Here is a 5,952-nt window from a genome sequence, read left to right as displayed (position 1 = left end):
TATCCTTAAATTGCAAGTTTGGAAATAGGAACTGTCTTATCACACCCTGGCGCTGATAAACACTGGCAGGATGGCCCAGATCCTAAAACAGACATGAACATGATCCAGTGGATGAGTCCATGTATCTTTCAAAGGACAGGCGGGCTCTGCTGACTTTACCTTTCTTTTTCTGGATCCCCTAATTTTGCTAAGATATAAACATTAGTACTTACCTGATGCCATTTCTAATAAACAACAATAATAAACAAGATTATTCTCAAGCTGTGTCTCACCCCCTTGCCTTCATTATGCTGAGTGTTTGCCAACATTCAGGTTCCCATTTCTGCAAAGGACTATTCTGGGGGGACCACGGCTTTGCCACGTTCAGGTTTCTACCCAGAACAGCTATTCGTTTTGGGGGCAAATGATTCTTCCCCCACTCTCCTGTCTTGGCCCAGTGATGGGTGTTGGTCACAGCATTCCCTTCCTCTTCCTGACCACTGAGTGGATACAGTCTGGGCAGATAATCCCATCATACTCCCTGGCCACAGAAGGTGGTCCAGGGATGGCCCTGGGTCTAGAGCTAAGGCCAGTCAGAGAAGCAGGAATAAGACTCTAACAGTGAAAGCGCAGACTCAGTCACAGCCCTGAATTTACCTATTCCTGGAACCAGTCTGCTCCATCCTTCCCATGGTTTGGTTAAACAAAGCAATAAATGCCCCTCTTTGGCTTAAGGTAGTTTGATTTTCTATAGCCTGTGCTGAAGGAGCCCTGATGAGTGTATCATACACTTCATGCTCTTTAGGAAATAAAATTCTCCACTTTCTCTAGATATCAAATTTCTTTACCCACAGAATGCCCGCAGAATATCACAGCCCCTGGTACAGCTATGGAGGGTGAAGGGTTCCTCATCCCCCAAACCCTCTTCAACTGATCACCACAGATAAGCACGAGGGCTCTGGTTTTGCCACAGGAAGGAGAGAAAGAAGGAAATGGTATGGCATCAGTGCCTCTCAACCCTATGAGCTAGATTTGATCATCTCTGACTGGAGGGATAAAGACCAGGAACTGCAGGACCTATTCCCATGAGGAAATGTGGGAGAACACAGGCTCCTGGCCCTTGCCTTCATGCCCAAGGGGCATAACATGGGAGAGATTTGGAGAGGCTGTGATATTTCCCTTCTTTACCTAGAACCCAGGGTCAACCCCATGGGCATGCGACCTATGCAGTCACATGGGGTCCCCCTGCTTGATAATGTTCTGCTGTTGCAGTCTTAAAAATTTAATTATGTTTGAAGAAGAAGCCCCACATTTTCATTTTGCACTGGAATCCACATATTATGTAGCCAGTCCTGAGAGAAGCCAGCACTTGTTGGCATTCCAAAGGTACTGAGGAGGTGGCTTATACACAAAGGGCACCATCAGTTGAGGGGTGTAATGAGTAGGAGGAAGAGAAAAGAGCATGTAGGATGGCTGCTGACGGAATGCAGTACGACCCCAAGAAAGGCATTATTTGGGAGGTTTGTAGAAAGCACTGGAAATACTTGCCTTGGTTTGAAAAGAGAGAGTGGACTCAGATCCTACAGTCAAGCTGGTAGGAGATTTTAAATGAAGGGATAATATAAAGGCAACTCATTAGGGGCAGAATCCCAGGAATCGGACTGCCTGGGTCTCATTTCTGCTACTTCATAGTTGTGTGACCACGTTCAAATTACCTAACCTCTCTGTACCTTATTTTCCTCATCTATAAAATAAAACTAGCAGTTGTACCTATCTCACTGCAGTTTGTTAAAAATCATATTAGATAATGCATGCAAATAGCACGGTGTCTGGCACACAATAAATCTTCAGTGAAAGGTTATTACTGTTGTCGTTATTGTTGTTAAGCATAATTTGGGAATTAGCAATTGTACCTCTTACTTTGTGCTAAGCAATGTTCTAAACCAGTGATTCCCAAAGTCTCAGGAAGGCTTTACACTCATAAAAATTACTGAACTTCCCAGAGAGTTTTTATTTATATGGCTTAAAATGATCAATATTTATAATAGAAATTAAAACCAGGACAGTTTTAAATGTGTATTTATTAATTCATGTTATAATAATGTTAATAACAATAATAATAGTAAACCATTACATGTTAACATAAACACCATATGCTTATAAAAATATAACAATTGTTTCCAAGCAAAAATCATATAATGAGATGCATGCTTTTGATGTCTGGTTGTAGAAGCCAGCTACCTTCTCACACCTTCTCCTGCACTCAGACCATCGTGATAATGTTTTTCTGCTTGAAATAATAATATGAGGAAAATCCAGTCATATATATATATATATATATATATATATATATATATAGTGAGACAAGAGAAGGGTATTTTAAGAAGATTTTCAGATAAGTATGGATATTCTCCTCTGATATCACACCAAAACTCAACAAGTAATGGTTTCTTAAAGGTTCATTGCAGTGTGGAATCTGAAACCATATCAATAAGCTTTTTATACTCTGCTACATTAATATCCATTTGGTCTATCTTGCAATTTGAATGGACCTTTTACCCACACATGACTTTAGAATATGATACGTCAGTCATCTGGAAAATATCAACTTACCAAATTGCAAAGATATTCCAGATGTTCATGCATTTCATATCACCATCATTATCATCAGAGAGAAAAGTATTTAAACATGGGAAAGCTGTTAAGCTCAGAGTGGTGGATTCGAGTTTTCCGACATTCTAATTTTTGCTTGAAAATAAGAATTTTATCTGTGGCAACAAATACCATTAGTTATTTCCCTTGAAGTGATAGCTAACTTTGTTCATTTTCAAATAACACTGCCAGATCCTGAGGTCTAAATAACCATCATTTGTCAGTCATTCTTCCTAAAAATGGTGTTTCATGAAAACAATGGCTACTTCAGGTCCCATCTCAATCACAGAAGTGTTTTTCCTTAGAGACAACCATCATCATTCCTCATACAGCAGAAGTGCTTTATATATGCTTCCCATCTCACCACACATAATATTAAAACTGTCAAGATTTAATAAAAATTAAGACATGTTATACTTCATCAAGGACACTCTTAAGTGCAACTGGTGTTATGTTTATTTTCTTGCCTGCAAGTGTGCTGTGGTGAAGAAGACCATGACTGCTGGGACAATGAGTGCCACCGCCTTAACTCAGGCTAAGGTTCCAGCAGGTCTGCCCACCATCGTTCCTGTACCATCAGTGCACATGTCAACTCAGGAGAGAAGGCAGAGAAACTCTTAGTACTACTATGCAAATACTTTTGACTCTGTGGACCCTACGTCTCTGGGACCCTCAGGAGTTCTCAGACCACTGCTATTTTAAACTGCTCCCACACACTCAATCACCGCAGGATCTCTATGACACGAGTGTTATTATTATCCCCATTTTACAAATAAGAAGACAGGCAAGGTGAGCTTGCTTAGGACCATACAGCCACGAAGAGGAAGGAGTGGGATTCGGCCAGAGTGTGGGCTCCTAACCACTATGATGAAAGAAAGGATGTGGTTTTAGCTGCATATTATTCCCAGCTTTTTGAGACACATGCTATAGTTATGAGGGGAAAAGAGGGGGGGCGAAGGACATAAAGTGAGACAGACTGGCGAATAAAGAGAAAGATCAAAAAGAGGAAATTATCTCTGATGAAAGATGACCATTTATCCATGAGATGAAGTTACCTTCCTAGAAACAGCCAGAACACAGCTCATTTAAAATTGCACTGATGTAAAATATAATTTCGATTTTTTTAAAAAAAAAACAGGTAATATAATAATAAGTTTGAACTAAAAGCCTGGGATGATAAACTTGGGTCAGCATCAGAGTTCAAGGAGAAGGTGCTTAGGGCTGAGCCAGGTTCTCAGCGAGCAGTACATTCCTTTTTCTTTAAAGGCAATTTATCAGGACTTATCCAAGCCTGTAAGAGCAATCCCTTAAGACCATCCAATTTCCTTTATTTCTAATTCCATACTTAGCAGGGCAACCTTCTGATAATTAATTTGGTTTCTCAGGTAAGTCAATACCGGGAAAGAGACTGGTTGAGTTATTGTGCTGGCTATGTTGCCCGCTGTAAATGAATAAATTGGTTTGTGGATTTATCAGTCCACCTCCCAAGAGTTCAGTTTGCAAACACCACTTTTCCTAGGGTGCGCTGACATTTGACTTGCAGACCTGCAGTGCTATGTGACCAAAGTGATCAGGGCTGTCTTAAGACTTTGTAACTCTGGGCACACTTATTTTAGGGGTCACCATCCTAAGTTCCCTCAAGTATATTAGAATACAGTCACTCTCAGGGCTGCTATATTGCACAATCCCACATCTGAATGGAGATCCCTGGAACTGCGCAGTAAGTGGCCCTACTTCGATTCCATTTTAAATATAATTTATTGTGTTAAAAATAAAGGGAAAGAATTTTGATAAAGATCTGTATTTAGCTCTAAGTCACTTATTTGATTTGCTTTGGGCCATAAGTTCCCAGCAATCATTACATATGGCAGAGAATGCTAATTGCCCCCAGGATCCATTCTCCAATTTTTCATTTTCATAATAGAATCCCACACCCCATCCCCTAAGTTTTAGAAGACACAGAGTCACCGTACTGGAGGTTTTTCTGTACTTCTAACTATGGCCATATTTTTAAGTCTGGTCAACTGTGTATGAGCAGGCATGACATATGTGAACTTCCACATCCCGCTCCTTAGGCAGACGTGACTTGATTTATTTTATCCTCATTCCTTCTTGCTATGAGCTGGAACTGGTTAATCAAGGTCAATGATACAGACAAGGACAAGGCTTCAGCGGCTGGCAGACCAATGAGATGGAGGGAACCTGGGCCCTGAACCACCCACATACTCCCTGAACCACCCACACACTCCCACACTGTCGCATGTGAGAGAAGTAAACTACTCTTTTGTTAGAGTTTATTTTGAGGTCTCTGTTACATAGGCTTGTTCTACACCCTAACTGATAGCAGGGATTATAGGGAAGTGAGAGAATCAAGTTATACATGTTTTAAAAAATAGTGAGGATTTCATGACTGCTAAATTAAACAAAGTCAGTATCCTTTCAGCTATCTCCCAGCCTGACACTGTCTAGCCCCGTGCTCCTCTCTGACCTTATTTCCTATTGCTCTCCCTATCACACACTCTCAGCTACCCTGGGCTCCTTGTTTTTCTCCACATGAGGCATCCTCCCACCTTAGGATCTTTGCATTTGCCTTTTCTTCCCTGTAAATACCCTTCCCTCATGAAACCATGGCAAATCCCTCCACCTCCTTCAGGCCTTTGCTCAAATGTCACCTTCTGTCTGAAGCCTTCCCTGACCACTCCATTTAAAATTACAGTTACCGGTCCCTCCCCTACCTGGGCCATCATGTGGGTCACCTGCTCCCCCACTTCCCGCCTCATTTTCTCTATGGGACTTATGAGCATAAGATTCTCTATATCTTATCTATTTTATTTACTGTCTTCCTACTTTCATCACAAAGACAGGTATTTTTGTATTTTGTTCACTGTAATAACCCCAGCGTCCAGAACACAATAGAACCTAGTACATGCTTAATAAATATTTGTTGAATTAATAAATTAATCAACTTTAATTTTTTCTTTACATGTTAAATTGACTTTTAATTTCTTCTAGGTCTCAAATATTTTAGAGGTCCTTAAAAGGTGTACAGGCCATAGGCACTGTGTATAGAGTGCCTAATGCACACAGCCTGATGCATGGCTACATGAATGAGAGGGGCATCCTCCTCCCCGTTTCCCAGCCCGCAGACATTAAACTCTCCGTACTCCTAACCCAAGGGAGCAGACACTGTCTGTGCTCTTCTCACACCCCCTTGAATCCCTTTTACGTACAGTCTCTCTGTGCCCTGTGCACTGCTTTCACCTTGACTTTCTGTGAGCTCCGCCTGTAACTGTGAATTTTTTAGGGGGCTGCCACAGGCTA

Source organism: Pseudorca crassidens, chromosome 15 (genome assembly GCF_039906515.1).
Source record: "Pseudorca crassidens isolate mPseCra1 chromosome 15, mPseCra1.hap1, whole genome shotgun sequence".
Lineage (NCBI taxonomy): Eukaryota > Metazoa > Chordata > Mammalia > Artiodactyla > Delphinidae > Pseudorca > Pseudorca crassidens.
Note: the sequence above shows the minus strand (reverse complement) of the source record.